Source organism: Rhynchophorus ferrugineus, unplaced genomic scaffold (genome assembly GCF_030347505.1).
Source record: "Rhynchophorus ferrugineus isolate W39M unplaced genomic scaffold, kcgeb_rfMv2 rfM5, whole genome shotgun sequence".
Taxonomy (NCBI): domain Eukaryota; kingdom Metazoa; phylum Arthropoda; class Insecta; order Coleoptera; family Curculionidae; genus Rhynchophorus; species Rhynchophorus ferrugineus.
In genome coordinates, this window is record NW_027472584.1 from 4659140 (window position 1) to 4685317 (window position 26178).

A 26178-nucleotide genomic window follows, 5' to 3' on the forward strand; every position below is an offset into this window, starting at 1 on the left:
TAAATGTAACAAATACTTAAAAAGAGAAAGGACCAAAAATAGCAATGTGACGCCTTAATGCTCAAAAAAGCCATTACCCCTATTTATGTTAGCCTTTGAACATAATACGGACGCAAAAACAATTTGTGGCATTAAAAGAATTTTAGGAATGGAAATAAAAATCGAACTTAGTATCGCAATGCAAATGATGCCAATTGCATGGACACATACAGAAATTCTGCAGAAGAGAACCCAGATGTGTAAAATGTTCAGGCAAACATATCACCACAGAGTGTAGAAAACCCAAAGAAGCTAAGGTGAAATCTGCCAACTATAATGAAGCGCACCTGGCAAGTTATATAGAGGATGTGAAGTTGCTAAAATACTACAAGGTAGGTGAAATAAAATAGCTCAAGTTAAACCCCAAGAAACAATGGTTTAAATGAAACAAGCGAAAAGATATAACCAAGTTAATGGTGAAATGACTTATGTCCAAAATATCAGTCAAAATAACCAAAGAGACACAAACGAAGATGAAGCAACCACCAACGAATTGCTATATAAACTAATAGCAAAGATGGACAAAGACGGAAAATATATTGAACATTTTTCAGAAAGAATTGAAAAACATTAGGCCTGTGGTCCCAAGAAATTGAAATTAAAAACAAATCCATAAATGACCATCTGACAAATTTAACAGATTATAATGAAACTGATTATTCACTCTGGAAAGCCACAAAATATCTAAAGCGTTCATGTCTACACAAGACCAATTATAAGGGACCTATGTGGGAATTGGGCACGTGAATCACCAAAAAGCAGAAGCATTTGCTGAATTTCTAGAAAAAGCTTTCAAAGCAATAGATGTATATCACTACTGCCAGTAATATCTAAGGTTTTTGGAAAACTTCTGTTGAAAAGAATAAAACCGATCATAGAGAGAAATAAATTAATACCAACACACCAGTTTAGGTTTATCAAGAAGAATTCAACATTTGACCAGGTCCACAAAATAAGAGATGTTATTGAAAAAGCTTACGAAAGTTAAAAAGTATGCTCAGCCATATTCTTAGATGTAGCACAAGCCTTCGATGAGGTTTGTGCTACAGTAATAAGCGTATTGTAGTTAATGCTTTATCTGCTCTACACTTGTGATATACCACAAACAGAGAATATATCGATGGCTACATTGGCTGATGATACCGCGATTATAGCTGTCGGAGACAATAATGAAGAAGCCACATGAAAATTGCAGCACGCAAGTGACAATATAAATTATTGGACACAAGCTCGGAAAATAAAAATTAACGAAAGTAATAATCATTCCATATAGAAACAAAGCTAAATATCCTGGAATGAATTCTGATGCAAAACGTCGCTGGAAGGAACATATGAAGAAGAAAAGAAATGAACTGGAATTGAAATATAGGAATATATATTGGCTAATTGGAGGAAAATCATAATTATCAGTATATAATAAATTGCTATTATATAATCAAATACTGAAACCTATATGGACATACGCAGTACAATTATGGGGATGTTCTGCAAAGAGTAACATAAAGAAATATGCATTTTTCAGAACAAAGTCCTGAGAACTATTGTGGGCACACGCAAATACTACAGGACTGACTACCTATGTCGAGACCTTCAGATACCCACAGTTAGCCAAGAAATCAAGAGAATTGTAAGGAGGCCTGAGAAAAGACTCCATTCTCATGAGAATATTGAAGTATTGCAACTTTTGGATACCACCAGAGCAGGACACAAATTCAAAATAATCAAACCATCTGATCTTGTGTAGTGTTGTGTAGTGAGCTGCATATAATAAAAAATACAGCAATGAGAGGTATAAACATTATTTCACCGAGTTAGGGCCAATAGGTCGTAATAGTTATATAACCAGATATAAGTTATCATAAAGACAAATTGTAAGTTAGTCGGAGACGACTAGTAACAATGTAATAATTAAATAATATAAAAAAATTATATTCTTGTTATTGTTAATATAATTTGTTTTTATATATTTTATAGCCTTTATAATCAACTAATTTGTTATTTTATAATTGCCTTGATTATTAATCCACCTGTTCTTCTATATCCACTAATGTAATATTTTATGTCTTGCACTAAGTACTACACCGTGGAGTTGCGTTTCATTTAACATATAGGTTCTATCAGATGTTTGAATTTCCTCAGTAATTACTCCAATTTCATTAATTTTATAAATAATGGTAATAATTACGTTGTTTTCATGGACAGTTTATTTTGTTTTACCTATAAGTTTTATTTAAGCTATGTCTTATTTTTCTTAAACTTTTTATTATATATCTAATAATCAGAGAATATTCACACTTGTATTTATATTCTATAAGGAACAAACAACACACAAACAAACTTTTCTATATGTAATGACACTTTCTCGTGTATTTATTTTTTTCTGTTACATTTTGTTTAACAAAGGAGCTCGCTTTCATTGTACGTCGGAAGGTGAAAATTTGTACCATAAATTTTAGTAGGTCTTTCTCCGGTAATTTGGATGGCCGACCTGGACTCGGTGAGACTTTGGAGACATCTGTTTGTTTCTTGTTGCACGGCCTCTTCAATTCTTTGACGTAGTATTGAATCACGTCTAATTATTTGATCAATATATGAAGATGACTTTGTTATGGCAAGTAAAGAATTGAAGTCCAACATTCGTAATAGGCAGCATCATAATTCCATGGGTAACTGGCAATAGATGCCAATGTAGATGCAAAAAACGTATACATATTCAGAAGCTTTTACAGGAGCGAAAGTCATTTAATGATACTTACTGCTCGTTATGACAGTATATGTAGTGCCTGATGTGCATAGCAACATATCTCTACTGGAGAACCAACATATTGGACTTCAGACACAAATAAAAAACCAGGTACTATAGATTTCTGTGTTACACAAAATACTGATACAAGAAAGTGTTATGCAGAATCATGTTTCGACTTGTCTTCTGACCATTCACCAATAATAGTAGCACTTTCTTCAAACATTGCCATCAAAGATAAACCCCCTTCTTTGTGCATCAATAGAACTAGCTGGCCTTTATTTAAAGAAAACTTACACCGAAACATCTCTCTAAACTTACCGTTACATACTGAAATTGATATAGAAATAGCAGCAATAAACATTACAAAAAATATGCAGGAGGCAGCATATTCCGCGTCTCCTAACAGTGAAATATTTCCAAGAAGAAATACGCATATATCATGTACAATGCAGAAAAAGATAGTAGAAAGAAGAAAGTTACGACGGAATTGGCAACAGCAAAGGACTGAAGAGAATAAAAGATAATTTAATAGGGCAATAAAATAGCTGAAAGAACTATTCCAAAATTAACAAAACCATGGCATTCAAGAATACCTAGAGAATTTGAAGCTATAGAATATTCGTTTTTGATTGAAACATTAAAGCTTAAGAGACACCAGCAGCATAAACCCCTATTAAAACAAATGAAAATAATTGCACTAGAAGCAATAAAGAGAAGGCCGACATTTTCTCAAAACAGTTAAAAATGTTTTAAACCTTTCCAGTCTCAGCTATATAAATATGACGAAAATAAAATTACTAGCTTTCTAGATTCAAAATTTCAAATGGAATTTCCGCACGAGAAATTAATGTTCAAAGAAGTTGAACAAAATATAATGGGAGAGATTAGTATTAAAAAAGCTCCTGGTTATGACTTATTTACCGGTAAAATTTTAAAAGTACTATCAGAAAAGCGTATAAAGGTATTAACTTTTATAATTAATGCTATGCTACGAATTAATTACTTGCCTAGCATCTGGAAATTAGCTAAAATACGATTCTCAAACCAGGAAGAATACCAGAAGATGTGACCTCCTACGGGTCTATAAGTTTATTACCGACAAATTGTAGATTAGATGGAAACGACTAGTAACAATATATTGATTAAATAATAAAGAAAACCTACAAACCCACCTGGAGCAAATAAAATTATGGTTGAAGACATGGCGCATTAAAGCAAATGAAATAAAATCCATCCATGTAACGATTACCCTGCGTAATAATGTCCACCAGTGAATATCAATCATCGTCGACTTCCCCAAGCAGAGCATGTTAAAAATCTTGGTATGCACTTAGATCGACGCCTATCCCGGAAGTAGTACATACTCTCTAAACCGAAACAACTTGGCTTTAAATTATATCAAATGTATTGGCTCATCGGTCGCAATTCCAAGTTATCATTAGATAACAAGGTGTTGCTATAGAAGTCTATACTCAAACTTCTTTAGTCATATGGAATCCAACTATGAGGTACCGCTAGCAAATCAAAATATATCCATCATTCAACGATTCCAAAATAAAGTGTTGCAAGCCATTGTTGATGCTCCGTACTATATTTCAAATAAAGTGATAAAACGAGATATTCCTCTGGAACCTATAACGAGTGTAATTCAACCTGTTTTTGTGTGAGGTACTTTGAAAGAGTGTCAGTGCATCCCAATGTACTCGCTAAGCAGCCAAATATGCGACGTGATAGTGAAGTGCGTAGACTAAAACGTTCAACACCACCTGATATGATTACAGGACATATATAGACTTTAAAATAAGACTGATTAATGAAGATTCGTTCATGAAGTCGTTTAATGATACTTACTGCTCTTTCTGGCAGTATGTGTAGTGCCTGATGTGTATAGGACCGTGAAAAAATCATTCAGTTGTGACAGTTGCTGCAGAATTTTGACTATACTTGTCTATATTTATTGTCTTGTACTAACAAAAGATTATGTCATGGTATTATAGTTTCAACTAAATCTTGTTTAACGAGACGTTTAATTATATCATAAATTCATTCAATCCAAGCTATTTTTCCTTTAACAAATTGTCTTAATATTTATTTGTGTTCCTTCAGTAAAACATCACTTTAATTTTATTTATCAATAATGTTAAACATTATCTGACTGTCATGGACATTAAATTTTGTCAATAGCTTTTATAAATTACTAATTTTTTACTTTATAATATGCTTGATTATTGATCAACTTGTTCTTCTATATCTACTAACGTATTATTTATTGTTTGTGCTAACTATTTATTATACCGCGATAGTAAAACGCCAACTGAATCTTGTGAAACGAGTAATTTACCTGCTAAAATCATCCAGTCCAAACTGCTTATCATTTAAAATATAGCTTCTCTTAGATGTTTGTATTCCTTCAATTATTACATCATTTTAATTACATTTATCAATCATTTTAATTATTATCTTCCTGTTATCGACAATATAATTCGTTTTGTCTATAGCTTTTATAATCGACTAAGTTATTTTATAATTCCCTTAGTTATTATTCCACCTGTTCTATAACTATTAATGTAATATTTAATATTTTGCGCTAACTCAGTGGTACCTTGGTAGTACCTAGGTAGTCAACGGAATCTTGTGAAACGATTAATTTATCTGCTAGAATCATCCAGCCCAAGCTGCTTTACTTTAAATATATAGGTCCTATCAAGAAAGGAAAATTGCATTGATGCCATACTAAAAAGAACGCCGAGTGCAACAGCTACCACGCAGGAGATGGAGAAGTGGAACAAGGAGGATTGTAAAGCAAAATCCATAATCGTGCAAGGGGTTTCAGATAAACATTTAAATATAATAAAAGATTGCACACGTGTAAAGGACCAACTGGAAGCACTGAGAGGAGTATTTGTTCGAACAAGTTAATTCACTGAACTTTCTCTATGGAGAAAACTTATTAATCTAAAGAGAAATATAAATGAGAAACTGGAGGACCACTATTTAACATTCGATTCAGTTATTAGAGTCCTGAAAGGTAGTGGATCCGAGCTAAACGTGAGTGACAAAGTGTGCCACTTACTCCTGTCACTACGAAGTATGTACGATACTGTAGTAACAGTATTAGAATCTGTGGAAAATGTAAAATTAGACTTCTTGAAGGCACGCTTATTAGATGAAGAGCTCAAAATTACTTCAAACAAAGAGAGAAACATTGAAAAAATTTTTTTTGGCCTGGAACCGTGTAGGGCAATCCTGTTACGGATACCTGGTCGCGAAGATCCGCAGGAATAAACGAGTTGGACTGGTTATGTGGGGACTGTCTCTGGGTTACCCACTAAACCCCACCCTATCAGTTGATCCAATGATCCTAATTGATACTTCTTACTGTTAGTAACACCGTTAAGAGGCACAAGGTCCACGCAAGGACGTCGCGTCGTCATCACACAGCGCAGTACAAGAAAGTGCTATTTATGTGGTAGTGAAGATGACATTCGACCGAATTGTCCGAAAAGATATCAAAAGGAATACAACTTTCGTGGAAGAGGATACTCAAGAAGAAGCAGAGCCCAACAACACCAAAACCCTACAACAGGCCAATTTAATTGATTGTTTCCGAAACACATTTTACGGACAAATATTATTTGCATATCCCCAATAGAAACTTTATTATACAAATTACCCTGATGATAAAGCACATGGAGGTACAGCCATAATCATTCCAGATTATATAAAGCATTTCTAAAAAGAAAAATTCCACAAAAAATAACTGCAAACCACCAGTATAACCATAGAGGAACTCCATGGACCATTAACAATGTCTGCGATTTATTGCCCACCCAAACGTAATACCAAGGCAGAACACTTTCAAGAATTCTTTCGTACGCTAGGTAATAGATTTTAGCCGGAGGAGATTAAAATGCAAAATATTTAATGTTGGGTTCAAGAATAATAACCTCAAAAGGTACAGAACTGCTAAAAGCAACAGGGACAGATAATTGACAACATATCTCTACTGGTGAACCAAAACATTGGCCTTCAGACAGAAATAAAAAACCAAATACTTTAGATTTCTGTATTGCAAAAAATATTGATACAAAAAAGTGTCATGCAGAATCATGTTTCGACCTGTCTTCTGATCATTCTCCAATAATAGTAACACTTTTTTCAAAAATTACCATCAAAGATAAACCCCCTTCTCTGTGTAATAATAGAACTAACTGGCCCTTATTTAGAGAAAACTTAGACCGAAGCATCTCTCTAAACTTACCGTTAAAAACTTAAATTGACATAGAAATAGCAGCAATAAACATTACAAAAAATATACAGGAGGCAGCATATTTCGCGACTCCTAACAGTGAAACATTTCCAAGAAAAAATACACTAATATCATGCACAATATAGAAAAAGATAGCAGAAAAAAGAATGTTATGGCGGAATTGGCAACAGCAAAGGATCAAAGAGTATAAAAGAAAATGTAATAGGGAAATAAAAGAACTGAAAGAATTAATACAAAATGAACAAAATCAAGGCATTCAAGAATACTTAGAGAATTTGACACCAACTGAGGCTACAGAGTATTTGTTGAGGAAAGCAACAAAAAAGCTTAAGAGACCCCAGCAGCATAACCCACCTATTAAAACAAGCGTAAATAATTACCTTAAGTGGACTTACCGCACGATATATTAAAGGTCAAGTAAGTTAAACAAACAAAAATGAGAGAGATTAATATTAAAAAAGCTCCTAAAAATTATAAAAATTATAAAACAACTATCAGAAATGAGTTTGAAACTACTAACATTTATATTTAATGCTATGCTACGAATTAATTACTTCCCTAGTACCTGGAAAGTAGCTAAAATAATAATGATTCTTAAACCAGGAAAAATACCAGAAGATGTGACCTCCAACCGGCCTATAAATTTATTACCGAAAATCTCGAAAGTTTTCGAGAAACTGTACATAAAGAAGCTAAACTATATAATAGAAAAATGAAAAATTATTCCAGATCATCAATTTGGGTTTCGCAATAAGCATGGAGCTATAGAACAAGTGCATAGACTTGTAAACAAAATAAACACTGACCTAAATGCCAAAAGATATTGTTCGGCTGCTTTTCTAGATATATATCAAACTTCTGACAAAGTATGGCATATGGGCTTGCGCGTTAAACTAAAGAAACTCCCTCATCCGGACTATCAGTTACTAATATCATATCTCACTGATAGACATTTTAGCGTAAATCAAGGCAATGAACATACCAAATTAAATCACACATATTCAGGAATCCCGCAAGCTAGTGTACTGGGTCCAGTACTGTATCTTCTGTATACGGCCGATCTGCCTACCACAAAAATAACTACTGTGGCAATATACGCAGACGACAGAGCACTCTTAGCATCCCATGAAGATCCAGTCACAGCATCAATAAACCCACCTGGATCAAATACAATTATGGTTGAAGACATGAGGCATTAAAGTCAATGAAACTATATCCATACATGTAACCTTTACCCTGCGTAGAAGAGGATGTACACCAGTGAATTTCAATCATCGTCAACTGCCCCAAGTAGAGCATGTTAAATATCTTGGTATGCACTTAGATCGACGCCTAACCTGGAAGAAGCACATACTCTCTAAACGCAAACAACTTTGACTTAAATTATATCAAATGTATTGACTCATCAGGCGTAAATCCAAGTTATCATAACAAAGTATTGCTGTATGAATCTATACTCAAGCCTCTTTATCCATATGGAATCCAACTATGGGGTACCGCTAGCAAATCTAATATATCCATCATTCAACGGTTCCAAAATAAAGTGATGCGTGCCATTGTTGATGCTCCATACAATATTTCAAATAAAGTGATACCACATGATATTCCTCTTGAACAAATAACAAGTGTAATTCAACGTGTCTGTGTGAATTACTTCGAAAGAGAGTCAGTGCATACCAACATACTAACCAGCTAAATATGCGACGTGATAGTACGTAGACTAAAACGTTTATCACCACCATTACTGGACATATATAGACTAATAGAAATACTTTTTGCCTCTAGGGCAGATTGTATAATCACCAAGAGTAAAAAAAATGATTTACATTTATCATTAATCTTAATTATTATCTTCCTCTTATCGACAATTTGTTTTTGTCTATACCTTTTATAACCGACTAGTGCGTTATATTATAATTCCCTTGATTACTATTCCACCTGTTCTTCTATATCTACTAATATAATATTTAAATTCTGGTGCTAAGTAAGTGCTATAGCGTGGTAGTAAAATGTCAACCGAATATCGTGAAACGATTAATTTATCTGCTAGAATCATAAAGCCCGAGCTGCTTTACATTTAACATATAGGTCCTGTTAGATGTTTGAATTCCTTCAGTAATTACACCTATTTCATTACTTTTATCAATAATAGTAACTATTACCTTCTTGCAATATACGTAGTTCCTGATGTGCATATGACCGTGAAAAAATCATTCAGGGTGTAACAACAGTTGCAGCAGAATTTTGACCGTACTTGTCTATGTTTGTTGCCTTTTGCTAACTAAACATTATGTCATGGTATTATAATTTCAACTCTATCTTGTAATACGATTAATTATTTTATAAATTCATCCAGTCTATATCCAGTCTAAATAACTTACTCTTCCTTTAACAAATTGTTCTGGTAGATGCTTGCCTTTAGTAATTAGAACATTTTAATTATATTTATGAATTATGAAAAATTTTATCTGATCACTATGAATCAATTAATTTAATTTATCGCTATATCTTTTATAATCGCCTAATTTGTTATCTTATCATTCAATTCACCATTACTCAACCACTTCTTCTATATCAACAAACATAATATTTATTAGCTTGTGGTAACTTACTACTATACCATAGTAAAATGGCAAATGAATCTTGTGAAGTAACAAATTGAATTGCTATGTTCATTTAGTCCGAGCTGCTTTTCATTCAGTATGAAGGTCCTCTCAGATGCTTGTAATCCTTCAGTAATTACATCATTTAAATTATATTTATCAATAATATTACGCTTGATTATTGATCCACTTGATCTTCTATATCTGCTAATGTAATATTTATTGCTTGTGCTAACTAAGTACTATCCGTGATAGTAAAATGTCAAATGAATCTTGTTAAACGATTAATTTATCTGCTAAGATCATCCAGTCCGAACTGCTTATCATTTTATATATAGCTTCTGTTAAATGTTTGTATTCTTTCAATTATTACATCATTTTAATTATATTTACCAATAATCTTAATTATTATCTTCCTGTTATCGACAATATAATTTGTTTTTGTCTATAGCTTTTATAGTCGACTAATTTGTTATTTTATAATTCTCTTGATTATTATTCCACCTGTTGTTCTATATCTACTAATATATTATTTATTGTCTTGCGCTAACTATGTACTATACCGTGGTAGTAAAATGTCAACTGAATCTTGTGAAACAATTAATTTATTGGCTAGGTACGTCCAGCTTAAACTGCTTTTCATTTAACATATAAGTGCTTGCAGTCCTTACGTAATTACACCATTCTAATTACTTTTATCAATAATATTATATAAGACTATTATGGACAATATAACTTGTTTTTGTCTATATATTTTATAATCGATTAATTTATTATTTTATCATTCAATTGATTATTTCTCATCCACTTGTTCGATATCTACAATTGTAATATTTAGTGTGTACAAGTGTACACAAGAATCCCATGGGAGTAAAATAGTAACTGAAGCCTGTGAAACGGAAAATTTAGCTGCCAAGTTCATCCAGTCCGTGGTGATTTTCCTTTAATATAAAGGTCCTATCAGTTGATTGCAATCCAATTACATCATTTTAATTACATTTACCAATAATCTTAATTACTATCTTCCTGTAATCGACAATATAATTTGTTTTTGTCTATAACTTTTATAATCGACTAATTTTTTATTTTATAATTCTCTTGATCATTAATCCACCTGTTCTTTTTTATCCATTAATGTAATATTTATTGTCTTGTGGTAACTAAGTATTATACCGTCGCAGTAAAATATCAACTGAATCTTGTGAAACGATTAATGTGTCTCCTAGAATCATCCAGCCAGAGCTGCTTTACATTTAACATAAAGGTTCTATCAGGTGTTTGAATTCCTTCAGTAATTACACATATTTAATTACTTTTATCAATAATAGAAATTATTATATGTATTTCATGGACAATTTATTTTGTTTTACCTATAACTTTTGTTTAAGCTATGTCTTATATTTCTTAAACTTGTTCTTATATATCTATTATTGAGAGAATATTTAGACTTGTGTTCATATTCTGTAAGGAACAAACCGTTTCGATATATAATAACTCTTTTTCGTGTAATTATTTTTTCTGGTATATTTTGTTTAACAAAGCAGCTCAGTTTCATGGTACATACCTTCCGACAATTTGTTCCATAAACGGCATTAGGTCTTTCTCTGGTAATTTGCATGGCCGACCTGGGCTCGGTGAGACATTGGAAATATCTGTTTGTTTCTTGTGCAATACCTCTTCAATTCTTTGACTTAGTATTAAATCACCTCTAATTATATGGTCAATATATGAAGACTACTTTGAAAAGGCTAGTAACGGATATAAGTCCAACGTTCGTAATATGCAGCATCATAATTCCATGGGTAACTGGGGAAAAGCAGCAATAGATGCCAAGGTAGATGTAAAAAACGAATACATATTCAGATGCTTTTACAGGAACAGTAGACGTTTGATGATAATTACTGCTATTTCTGGCCGTATATATATAATAACCTAACCTAAAAATGATCGTACAATAACTACCAGACCCTTTTAAATAAAAGTTTACTGTTCAGGAATATTATCATGTTCAACTTTTCTCCCGTGCGGCTATTTCTTCGATTGTTAATTTTTTGCTCAGATTTTCAAAAAACTCGCTCGAAGGGGATATGTGTTACGGGCATAGAGGAATATTTTACGTGTAACTGATATAATTCAGGTAGTGTCATATCATGGGCTTGCGAAAATCCAATTGGTTTTCTATACGCCCAATAAATGGCATTTTCAAATACTGCTTTATATGTAAAGTTGCTGCAGTACTTGGAGTAATTACTTCTTTCATTCTAACCATTTTTTTATCAAAATATCTCCAGATGTCTATACATACTTGGTCAGTAGTTATGTCTTGAGTTTCGAGGTTTTGAACAATATTTGTATTTTTTTGAAGTTAGATTGGAAGGTGCCTCTTTTGTGATAATTTTTTGTATCGCCTCAGCATTATTTACAATACCAAATCCTGCTGGTTTTAAATCTAGAATCTAAAAATGTGGATTCCCCGCATATCGTCTTCATTTCTAAAATTACCAGTCTTTTATTGATGACATCTAATAGACAATTTTGAAATCTTTTTCTCCATTCACTTGTTAAAATGCTGGAAATCATAGAAATTGTAAAGAATATCAGAAAATGTATTTATTGCAAACATTTAATATACTTTATTCGCCTTTTTACTGTTAATATTTTTAAAGAAATTTAAAACCTTTGGAAACTAATTTTAGTTTTCAAGATCTTAGGAAAAATAATTTGACAAACAAGAGGCTTGAGCAAAAATCGTGAAAGTTTATCAAAATAGTATTAGCTATTATACCAGTCCAAAGTATCTTACTATTTATCATTTACAAATTTATTTGTATGCCCTCGAATAAAAGCATTCCAAAATGCTGCTATATTAATTTACAATAAATAGTCATTCACAAGCAAACTACAAAAAAAAACATAAAACCACATATATTAAATATATTAAATCTATATAAGCATAAATTCGGCGCATTAGGTCGCGGCTAGGACGACACAGCCAGATTGTTAAAAATCAGTCGAATAGACTAATAGAACCGAAAATAATAATAAAATCAGTCGGATGGAAAAAACAGTCGATTGTCGATTTCAGTCGGTAGTTCCCAACACTACTTATAACAATGCTTTCTTCAATACTTACAATACATTTAAATATTTTTAAAAATACTTATTTTACAATACTAACAAGACTGCTTCTCGTTGTTGATACACCGTGTTTTATCGCTGAAGCCCCTCCCTCGGGTTCTTGGTGTTGGTGGAGAAGGCTGGTTCAAGAAACGCTTTTCTGTACCCAGATTCGTTCAGAATATCGGGGTGGGAACGACTCTTCCAGCAAGAAACTTGTCACGCCGATAGAACACGTGAGTTTCGGATTATGATTATAGCGGTCATAAGGTGAAACCTCTGAAAGGCTACGTCTAGCAGCCTCGATACTTGAAATCCCATTATCCGATACACTTGACAAGGAACCATTTCTTGATTGGCATGCTATATATAGACATTCGATACCATGTGATATTATATCTTGTCTCAAGTCATAATCCTTTTCCCATGTCAGAAATACTACAAAATCAGTTCTATGCATACTTTTTTAATTTCATTTTATGAATCAAAATTTAAATGTTTTGTTAAAATTTTGTGTAAACATACAAATAATTTTATATTTAGGCTGTTTATATATAAATATATTACTTATATGAAAGATTATAATGTCGTCTGGGGATACTCGTTCGCCATTAAGTTTTGGAGGCAAAAATTTGATCTAGTTCTGTTGCAATTTTGTCGTTTCTATCATTATTTTCTTAGTTTAAAGAAGCGTTGACATCAATATTTTTTTTTATTACTCTTCGTGAGTCTACAGTCTGCCCTATTGGCAATAAGTATTTCTTCTGTCTATATTATATATACATGGCATGTAGAAAATCACTTCATTAAGCAATCTTCTGTATGAAATATTATCTTAATTAATTAGTCTTATTCTAAAGCTTATTCTAAAGTCTACATATGTCCAGTAATCAGATCAGGTGGTGTTAAACGTTTTAGTCTACGCACTTCACTATCACGTCGCATATTTAGCTGATTAGCGAGTACATTGGGATGCACTGACACTCTTTCGAAGTACTTCACACAAACACGTTGAATTACACTCGTTATAGGTTCTAGAGGAATATCGCGTTGTATCACTTTATTTGAAATATAGTACGAAGCATCAACAATGGCATGCAACACCTTATTTTGGAACCGTTGAATGATGGATATATTAGATTTGCTAGCGGTACCTCATAGTTGAACTCCATATGTCCAAATGGACTTGAGTATAGACTCATACAACAATACCTTGTTATCTAATGATAACGTGGATTTGCGCCCAATACATTTGATATAATTTTAGTCCCAGTTGTTTCCGTTTAGAGTGTATGTGCTTTTTCCAGTTTAGGCGTCGATCTAGATGCATACCAAGATATTTAACATGCTCTGCTTGGGGGAGTTGACGATGATTGCTATTCACTGGTGGACATGTTCCTCTACGCAGAGTAAAGGTTATATGCGTGGATTTTGATTCATTGGCTTTAATGCGCCATGTCTTCAACCATAATTTTATTTGCTCCAGGTGGGTTTGTAGGTTTATTGATGCTGTGACTGGATCTTCATGGGATGCTAAGATTGCTGTATCGTCTGCATATGTTGCCACAGTAGTTATTTTTGTAATGGCCAGATCAGCCGTATACAGAAGATACAGTACTGGACCCAGTACACTACCTTGCCGAACTCCTGAATATATGGGATTTAATTCGGTATGTTCATCGCCTTGATTTACAATAAAATGTCTGTCAGTGATATACGATTTTAGTAGCTGATAGTCCGGATGAGGGAGAAGTTTCTTTAGTTTAACCTGCAAACTTTGTTTAACCATACTTTGTCAAAAGCCTGAGATATGTCTAGGAAAGCAGCCGAACAATATCTTTTGGCATTTAGGTCAGCGTTTATTTTGTTTACAAGTCTATGCACTTGTTCTATAGTCCCATGCTTATTGCGAAAGCCAAACTGATGTTCTGGAATAATTTTTCTTTTTTCTATTATATAGTTTAGCTTTTTTATGTATAATTTCTCGAAAACTTTCGAGATTATCGGTAATAAACTTATAGGTCGGTAGGAGGTCACATCTTCTGGTATTTTTCCTGGTTTAAGTATCATTAATATTTTAGCTACTTTCCAGATACTAGGGAAGTAATTAATTCGTAGCATAGCATTAAATATAAATGGTAATAGTTTTATAGCCTTTTCTGATAGTTCTTTTAAAATTTTGCCAGTAATTAAGTTATAACCAGGAGCTTTTTTAATATTAATCTCTTTCATTATTGTATGTTTAACTTTTTTGACCGTTAATTTCTCGTGCGGTAAATCCATTTGAAATGGCGAATCTAGAAAGCTAGTAATTTTATTTTCTTCATATTTATGTAGCTGAGACTGGAAAGGTTTAAACACATTTTTTAAGTTTTTTGGGAGTATGTCGGCCTTTTCTTTATTGCTGCTCGCCCAATTATTTTCGCTTGTTTTAATAGGTGGGTTATGCTGCTGGGATCTCCTAAGCTTTTTTGTTACTTTCCACAACGAATAGTCTGTAGCGCTCAGTTGATGTCAAGTTTTCTAGGTATTCTTGAATGCCTTGGTTTTGTTCAATTTAGATTAGATCTCTCAGCTCTTTTATGGCCCTATTAAATTTTCTTTTATTCTCTTCAGTCCTTTGCTGTTGCCAATTTCGTCGTAACTTTCTTTTTTCTGCTATCTTTTTCTGTATTGTACATGATATATGTGTTTTTTCTTGGAAATGATTCACTGTTGGGAGTCGCGGAATATGCTGCCTCCTGTATATTTTTTGTAAGATTTATTGCTGCTATTTCTATATCCATTTCAGTTTGTAACGGTAAGTTTAGAGAGATCTTTTGGTCTAGGTTTTCTCTAAATGAGGGCCAGTTAGTTCTATTATTGCACAGAGAAGGGGGTTTATCTTTGATGGTAATTTTTGAAGAAATTACTATTACTGTTACTATTATTGGTGAATGATCAAAGATAGATCGAAACATGATTCTGCCTGACACTTTTTTGGATCAATATTTTTTGCAATACAGAAATGTATTGTATGTGGTTTTTTATTTCTGTCTGAATGCCAATATGTTGGTTCACCAGTAGAGACATGTTGTAAGTTATCTGTCCTCATGGCTTTGAGCAGTTCTCTACCTTTTGAGGTTATTATTCTTGAACCTCACATTAAATGATTTGCATTATAATCTCCTCCTGCTATAAATCTATTACCTAGCGTACTGAAGAATTCTTGAAAATGTTCTGCCTTGTTGTTATGTTTAGGTGGGCAATAAATCGCAGAAATTGTTAGTGGTCCATGGGCTTCCTCTATAGCTATACTGGTGGCTTGCAGGTATTCTTTGCGGAATTTTTCTTTTTCGAAATGCTTTATATCATCTCGAATTATTATGGCTGTACCTCCATGTGCTTTATCATCAGGGTGATTTGTGTGATAAAGCTTATATTTAGGAATTTTCAAATAATGTTTGTCCGTAAAATGTGTTTCGGAAGCTATCATAACGTCAATATTTTGTTCAATTAGGAACATTTTTAGTTCCCTGGCGTGTTGTTAGAGCCCATTGGCATTCCAGACGGCGATTTTGTAGCTATTGGTTTCAGGCATTAGGCAAGTTTGCTGACGACGGTTGTGAGTAGACCAAGCATCGTACTCATTTGATCCATTACTTTGGCCATCATATTTTCTAATCCTGAGATGTTGCTAGTTTCAGTAGGTTGAGATGTCGTCTCTCGATTTTGTGCCAAACTATTTTCAACCATTTGGGCATAAGTTATGTCTGGTTGACTTATTCTGGTAGGTAGTGGTAGGTTGGTAGTAGTGGATTGTTTTTGTTGATGCATTGTTTCCCTTAAGGCAGGATAGAGTTTCTGTTGTAGTTGCTTGTGAAATGCGCAACCCTTGTAGTTCGCTGGATGATTTCCGTTACAGTTTGCACATTTCACTTTTTCATCGCGAACTTTAGGAGTACTCTCTCCTGTTTTATGTTCTCCTGCACATTTTACGTAACTCTATGATTAGCGACAGTAAGTCTTTGTGTGCCCGTGCGCTTGACACCTTGCGCATTGCGGTATAATTCTTTTTATATGTGGTGGTTCGCATTTAATAATATTATTTTCCAATTTGGTGATTTCATACACCGCCTTATGATTTCCATTAGGTTTTGTATCTATATAAAACATAGGCAGAGGTTTTTTTGTCGTGTGATGTCGTATATTGTGAATATTTACGACCTCGTGACATTTTTCAACTAGTGCTACCTTGATGGTGTTAAAGTCCGTCCCGTGATGTAATCCTTTTAACACGAATTTATAAGTTCTCTCGGATTTTCTTTCATCTAATTCTTTTACAAGAACTTTAAAATGATCCGCTTCGAACAATTGGATTTTAATTGTTTCATAGCTCACTGTTTTAATTGTGTAGTTCGTAGTAATGGTTTTCAATAGGTCATGGATGTGTTTTATTATTCCTACCTTATAGACTGTTATTGGTGGTGGTTTGGGAACAACTTTTTCAGAGCTTGGTTGTATGTTCTTTTCAATTCCTTCCGACAGGTTGCTAAAGCTGTTTTTGGTCTCTATCGGTTTCTGTAACCAATAGTCACTGATTCTTGTTTGTTTCCACGCGATTCCTTCTTCTGGACTTCTCAATCGTTTTTTGTTAATGACTGTAGTCCATTCTGATGGTGGAGTTTGCGTTATTGCTGTTTATTCTAGACTTATGTCAAAGTGTGCAGGTGATTTGGTTGAATCGCTATGGTTTGCCATTTTTAGATTTTTAATATTTTATTTAATTTAATTCCAGAGGATAAAAAATAATATAAATACATTGTTTATTTCACGCACTTCATTTTTCAGTCACGTTAGTTTAGCACTAGTTTTTGACCAAAAATACTATAAATGAATTTCAAAAAGACTGTTGTAAAATAAGGGGAAATAATTTTAAAGCACTAATTAAAGTGAGATGCAGTCCTTTTGTCTGGTCACGTAAACACGTATTCACTACACTTTAGGGCTGTTGAGAAACGGATAGCCGCATCTGTTATCCGTTTTTATCACTCAATTAAATAACCGTAATAAAATACTGGGTTTTTTTTTAAAGAAAGGTATCTAGAGCGTATTGAAAATACGTCTTCACCCTACGAAGGTTGGAACTGAACTCGACACCAATATGAATTTTAATAACAATTTTTGGTTTTATGTTCTAATATATTTAAAGGTTTTACATTTAACTTTTAAATGAAAATGTTTATTATAATAATTAGTTTATCAAGTATATATAGTTTCGGTTAGTTTTTTAAAAATAATATCTTATATTATTTAATAATTGAATTTGATAAAATAATCAAGATAATTCAAAAAGCCGTACACTAAAATTAAGTTTCATATACAATTTAATCATCGAATAAAACTCTCTTTGTGGGCATTGATCAGTGCTTCCTTTTTTAGTTCAATTTTGTGGAACTTTTGCACTGCGATGCATTCGAGCCCAAATTGAGCCCAAGTTCCGAACGTATATTGCCTAAGAATTGCTTTTCAAAGTTTTGTGGCTTCCAAATTTCGAATATCTATAGGCTAGGGGTAGTTTCAACAACTTCGGAGCAACAGTTTCCTCCAAATTATATTGCTTCTACCCAAATGCCAACAGATTATGTAAACGGGTGATTTCCATAACTTCACATTTTCCGAATTCCACTTATACGCAGGCACGGAGCATTTTAAGCAATCTCAGAAGAGCTGCTAGTCCAATTTCGATCCATCTGTTCCGAACAAATGTCCGATTCTGGTAAATTAAATAAATTCAACGGAAACCAGCCTCATGATCTCACCGCAATCCTACTGATTTTTTTTATTTTGGTTTCCGTAAAGATTAAAACGCAGTTTTACATCAACGAAACAATTTTATTTAAAAATTAAGAAATTTACTTGAATTTAGAGAGGTGTGAGCTGTCTCTTTCGTTTCAATTCCACTAGAGAGAAATGTTACTGTTCTGTCTTAAATATCTTATTTCATCCAATTTTAAAATATGATATAAATATTGTAAAAGCGAGTTTTATTTGATTATAATTTCTCGATATTTTTTTTCCCTAAAACACAGACATGTACCATCCAAGGAAATCACAAATCGTTCCGAATATCTATGTCACTTAGAATTCCATCTCGTAGTTCAATATTTTAGACCTTTATAATATTTGGGTCGTTCAAGTGTTTGAACGATTATGTTATAGAGGTCTTCGGGTAATTAATTGAATGAAACTATGTTCCTTAAGACTTTATTACTAACACTAACCATTATACAACTATTTAAAAAATGAAAATGTATGAATGTTTGATTATTGAATGGATGATTGTTGTTTGAAATCTATGATGCGTGACCGTCGAAAAATGAATGATTGCTGTCTACTTTTCTGCGTGCCCTTGATCATTTGGTCGATCTTATTTTGTGGCCATTTCGCGGAGAAGAGGCCTGACATCATCACAATCCCCCCCCCCCTAACAAGCCAGTCACGGGAAATTTTCCTATATATATTCCCATCTATAGGATGAGTCTTATGGCAGGTTTACAGTAGGAGTGTTCTCCATATATCTGGGACTCCTGGTCTTCTTTTCCATTTTTATCGATTTTGAAGTATTTTTCTTCTCTGTGCAAGACTTTGAAAGGCCCTTCGTATAATCGGCTTAGTGGTGTTTTTGCTGGGTCTCTTCTTACGAAAACAAATGGTACTTCCAGAAAATATGCATTGACATATGACCTCTCTTTAGCATGGTTGGTCGCTTCTACTGGTTTTAATTTTCTCATGGTTGACTTCAGTTTCTTTACGAACTCTGCTTCTGCTTTCTGCCTTTCGATTTTACTTTCCGTTGCCCGGAATGTCTCTACCGGTAGCTTCAATGTAGTGCCATACATTTACTCCGCCGCGGCACACCGTATTTCCCATTGAAAACACAATGAATTCTCAAAAGAATGAGTGGCAGGCTTCCTGTCCATTTTATATTGTTTGTGGCTACCAGTACGTTCTTTAATATCCAATGGAATCGTTCTACTATTCCATTGCTTTGTGAGTGATACCCTGTAGTTCGTAAATGATCAATTCCTAGACCGTTTGTGAGGTGTCTGAATAGATGTGATTCAAATTGTTTACCTCGATCTGTTGTTATCTTTGTTGTAACACCAAATCTTGCAACCCAATGCGCTATGAATTTGCGTGCTACTGTTTCAGCTTCGATATTATTAATATGTATTGTTGGATGGTGGTAAAGGTCCGACATTGTCCATATGCACATGTCCGAATCTGATATCTGGCATATATTTATTTGTTTATAAGGTATTTTGTTACCTTGCATTTTTGGCAATGAATACATTCCTTTGTCCATTTATTGATGTCTTCATTCATATTAACCCACAGAAATCTTGCGATTATCAACCTTCTAATTCCTCGCTGTCCCGGGTGTGCTAAATTATGTAATTTCTGAAAGAATTGATGTCTGCATTTTGCTGGAATATATTATCTTATTTTATCGTTTAATAAGTGGCAATACAGAAGGTCATCTAGATCTGGTAGTTGTAGTAGCTCCAGTTGTAAGTCAGTTTTCATTGCTCCGTTGAGGATGTTTTCCAATTCCTTGTCTTCCTTTTGTGCTTTTGCAACTGCTGTATAGTCCAATGATTGTTCGATTTGATTTATGTTTGGTCTTGCACGGAGATCTGCAACTATACGTTTTGAACCTTCGGTGTGTCTGATATCCGTTGTGAATTCCCCAGTGAAACTGATATGTTTAATTTGCATTGGAGTCTGCTTGTCTGACTTTTGTTTGAAAGCGTATATCAACGGTTTGTGGTCTGTAAATACAGTAAAATGACTCCCTCCCAAAAAATGTTTGAAATGCTCTTTGGAACTATATATGGCTAGAAGTACTCTATCATATGTGCTGTAAATTATTTCAGTCTGAGACAATTTTCTTGAAAAGAATGCAGTGGGTTGAAATTCCTCATTTGATTCGATTTTTTGCAAAACTCACCCCATAGCTTTGTCGGATGCATCAACGTTTAGGACTAGTTTAGCATCAGGGCCTGGAAAAACCAAGAGAGTCTATACAGCCAACTGTCTTTTATTGTGTCATATGTCCCCTGCATTTGATCGTCCCATTTATTTTTTTATAATTTGGATTTATTATTTGCTAAGTCTTTGTTAATGGAGACATAATGTTAGCTACTTTAGGTATCCATCTTCAATAGAAATTGACCACTCCTAAAAACATTTGCAGCTCTTAAACTCTTCGTGGTTTTGATATATTTTCCATGGCTTTTATTTTTGAGGTAGTAGTGAAATTCTATAACTGTTAATTTTTGTTCCTAAGATTGTAACTTCTTCTGCTCCAAATTTACATTTGTTAGGCTTTATTGTTAACCCTTGTTGCGATAGTATCTTTAAAATCTCCTCCCCATGTTGAAAATATTCTTGATGGTTGCTTGAAATGATGAGAATATCATCAATATTACATATACATAAATTAAGTCTTAGAACAATTTATCCAATAATCGTTGTAATGTTTAAGCAGCGTGTCGTAGTTCCAATGGCATGCGGATATATTCATATAAATATAGGGCTGTTATAATGGCTGTCTTATTTATATCCTCTGAGTTCATTGTTATTCTTTTATTATTTAATTATTACATTTTTACTAGTCGTTTCCGTATAATCTGGAATTTGTCTTTATGATAACTTAAATCTAGGTAAATAACTACGAGGATCCACAGGCCTTATCTCAGTCTCTGGTGAAATTATGTTTATGCATGTCACGGCTGTATTTTTTATTATATGCACTTCACTACACAATACTATACAAGATGAGATGGTATGAATCCTTTGAGTTTATGTCCTGTTCTGGTGTTATCCAAAAGTTGCAATATTTCAATATTAGTATGAGAATGGAGTGTTTCCGCATGCCCCCTTGCAATTCTCTTGATTTCTTGACTGACTGTGGGGATCTGATGGTCTCGATGTAGTTAATCGATCTTATAGTATTTGAGTGCGCCCACAATACCTCTCAGGACTTGGTTCTGAATTATATGTATTTTATTTATGTTAATCTTTGCAGAACATCCCCATAATTGAACTCCGTATGTCCATATAGGTTTCAGTATTTGCTTGTATAATAGCAATTTATTATGTACTGATAATTGTGATTTTATTTCAATTAGCCAATACATTTTCCTATATTTAATTCCAGATTTTTTCTTTTCTTCTTTATATTTTGTCTTCCAGTGAAGTTTTATATCAAGATCATTCCGAGATATTTAGCGTTATTTCTATATGGAATGATAGTATTATTTAATGTTATTGGTACTTATACGATCGGTTTATAGGTGAACTGCACATGTACAGATTTACTTTCATTAATTCTTATTTTCCAAGCTTATGTCCAACTATTTATATTGTCAGCAAATGTAGCCATCATAATATTCTCCATTTGTGATATATCACAAGTGTAGAGTAGATAAAACATTGGTCCCAGTACACTTCCTTGTGGTACACCTACTTTAGCTTCTTTTGTTGTAGAGTAAGCTTTTTCTTGTTTGACTCTAAACGTTGTGGTTGTAATGTATGATATTAATAGTTCGGTGCGTTGTTTTGGTAGCATTTTCGGTAGTTTATGAACAAAGTCTTCATGCCAAACCTTATGGCTTGTGCTACATCTAATAATATAGCTGAGCATACTTTTTTACTTTTGTAGGCTTTTTCAATAACATCTGATATGCTGTGGATCGGGTCAAGTGTTGAGTGCTTGTTAATAAACCCAAACTGGTGTGTTGGTTTTAGGTTTTTTCTCTCTAGCACCGGTTTTATACTTTTCAACAGGAGTTTTTCATAAACATTAGATATTACGGTCAGCAGTGGTATAGGTCTATAGGCTTTTATTTCGTTTGGCGACTTCCCAGATTTTGGGATCATTATAATTTCCGCCATCTTCCAAATGCCTGGGACATATTTTAATCTAAATGCAGTAGTGATCAAGTTGGTGGGTTTTATAATTCCCTTTCTTGGTAGTTTTTGCAGTAAATCTCCTGTTATTAAATCGTAGCCTGGTTATTTTCTGGGGTTAACGTCAGTTTTAATAACTTTGGTTAGCTCTTTTGGCTTGACTAATTCAATCATCAAATTTTTAGCTTTTATGTCCGGCAAATTATATTCAATAGTAGTTTCGTTTGATTTGAAAGTTTTTTTTAGATATTCAGCAAAAGTTTACAATCAATACAACTGTTGGACAGCGCGCAGGATGTTAGGAGATTGAAGCAAACCAAACCATACGAACTTATATAATGTGTATACATTTAGTGTTAACTATAGAAATAAAATATTATATCTTTATAAGTGAGGAATGCATATTGATGTATTTTCGCGCACTCATCTCACTTGTGAATTAATCCCAGTACAATTGAAATGTAGTAATAAATTAATTTATAATTAAGATTGTACTAAGCGTATCTAATAAAGATGTTATATAAAAAAATATAGGCTTTGTTCAGTTCTATTATACAAGAACTACAAATGTTTCTTCATCAGAACAAAGATTTAGTCAAAACAGTCAATAATATCATCAGATATGACCAAAGGCCTACTGGTGATTAAATGAGAAGATTTAATACACCGACAATAGATAAGATATAATTGTCGGAAACTTGTAATTATCCCTATATATGTAACGAACGACACCTGATTCTCAAGGTTACGCTCTGAGTAGTTGTTTCTGATACTGTTTGTGCGAATTATAATGGAAAATACTAAAATTACTGACTTTTAAGTACATTAAGATTAACCATAATTATAAACATAATTATAAATAAATATCCTGCAGTTAATGTATCTTTCAGAATTTAAACTTGAGCATCCGTTGTAGTCCTTTCAGGTCACTCCTTAAAGCTCTCCGACAACAATCCAAATTGCTATATATAAATAAAAGTGTCCTATCTACCTAAATATAATTTTAATTATCTTAACACATTTTGAAGTGTATTTATTGGTCTTTATGTTTCTTGTAATTCCTATAATATGCATTAGTGCTACTAATATTATAGGGAAATTATTTTCACTGAAGTTCAAATTATCCATTCATTAAAAGTACCTACATGATTATTATCTACATTTTCAAAAGCTTTTTGATTTATTTTTAATATAAATATTGTAAGATCAATTTCATGGTTCAGTGGTGAAGAAATGATAAAATCGTTTATGTTATGGCCAAAGGTGTAGCTCTTATCTAATACTATTTCAATTAACACCTTACATTTTACATGATTAAAGATAATTTGAAATTCTTATTTCGGATATGTATTACTTAGGATTTCATAAATCTAAATTACAGTTTTGCGATGATTAAGTAATATTATATTAATGAAATAACCATCATTATCACTTTTAAATGAACTCAATGAACTATTATATATTTTACTTAAAATATCTATCTATATTTCACCTAATAAATTAGGGAAAGTATAAATACAACAATATGACAATAGAAATATATTTTTTATGTAAAGAAAAATAATAAAATGCTCTATACTTATATATTATTATATTTAAATGAACTCTTTTCCATACCACATATGAGGTAGAGAACTAGACGCATTTTTTTAAAAATGGTGTTCCTTTTGAAGGTGTAATCCTCAAATATGAATATTTACTTGGGTAACATTGGTCAATACCTGCAAATGAATCAGAAAATACCTCTGTTAGTTCATAGTCATGATAAGTTAGTTTTTATTACTTACACCAGTTATGTTACATCCTCTACATCTTCTCATCTTCCATGCCTCTAAGTTATATGGACATCATTAGGATTTTCAACAGTGACGATGAAATAATAACAGTGTCAAAACCTAAATAAATAAATATATGTATTTTTATTTATAACCTTCAAATATATACTTTTATCCTTGTATTTCACTTTATTCATATTTGGATGTCAGTAATTTTATTACATAATATCATACTTAATTTTATACAACTAATTTTTTCTACCATCATATATTTACACTCTCACCTCTTCAGTATCTATTCAATTTTTAAAAATTATTTATTAATTTAAAACGTATTTTATGAAATTTGTTTAAACTTAATTTAAATGAATTGTAATATGCTTGATATGTTCTTTATAAATAAAAAATATAATTGTTCTTAACTATTTTTCTGCTTTATTTAATAAATTTGAATTATTCGTTCATATCATTGCGATTCAATAAATAAATTCATTAACTTTAATATTTATTAATATTTTTATTCAGAATCGATCAAAACTAAAACAATCGATTTTTAGAATCGAAAAACAAAAGATAAAATCCTATAACCTACCTATAACAATTAGGTAAGGTGCGATGTTTAAAAATGTTTGGCGGGAAGTTCAATTTTTTTAAATAATTTTATTGGAAAATCAAAAAAATAAATCTATTTGAACATATTTTATTGAAATATTTCAATTACATTTATTTTCCCTGACCATAAAGACATTGACGTATTCACAGAGATATCTCCACTACCCAAAACACGTAATCCACTAATATTATCTCCTCTCTAATATTTAAAATAAACATTAAAATAAGATGTAATTACATAAGATAATTACTTAAGATAGTAATTACTATTTTCACTCAAAAGCATGATTCGATTACTTTTATTCAATTCGTGATGTCAGACGAAGATGTACGAATTCTTTCCTGTATAAGTTGTGAGAGAGGAAAGAGCGGAGATAGTTGATTGGACTAGCGGATGAAACACCATATAAAATCTGTCATTCGAGGGCAAAATGATTACACATTTGCCGCCAGCTGCATATTGAAATTTTGCCGTTTATCTTACATTAAATACATACATTAAAATAAATACATTTATTTGTTAGTTAGATTTTGCAAATACTAAAATATCGCAATATAATATAGTTTTAAGCAATATAAATATAGTTTTGCATAGTAGTAGGATTTGTATTAAAAGTTTGAGTCTCGTTTTCTTCATTTAAATTTAAACTTTTAGGGCGCTTCGATTTCATTTGGATTATTTATCATGTTTCACAGTAAAAAATAGGTTTTTGTGCAACCAGCAGCAAAAAGAACGTAAATGAATAAATTGAACTAAAATATATCAAGACAAATAATCTAAATTTGCCTACAATATAACGACTACTGTGTGATTATAACTAAAATAATTTAAAAAATAGTTTATTAACATGTTTTTTGTATTTCGAGATTTTGATTGTTTCTGATCTGTGATCGGTGGCTAATTGAAATATTGCTTTGTTCTTGTCTGTTCCACTCTATTCTGGAGAGGGCCAGCGACTGTAGATCAATGCCCAGAACTGAATCAACAGTAAGACGTGCAACATCAAGGACCAAAGCCAGAACATCAACTGGGTGGTTCCAGAAGGAGGCGACTAGCTT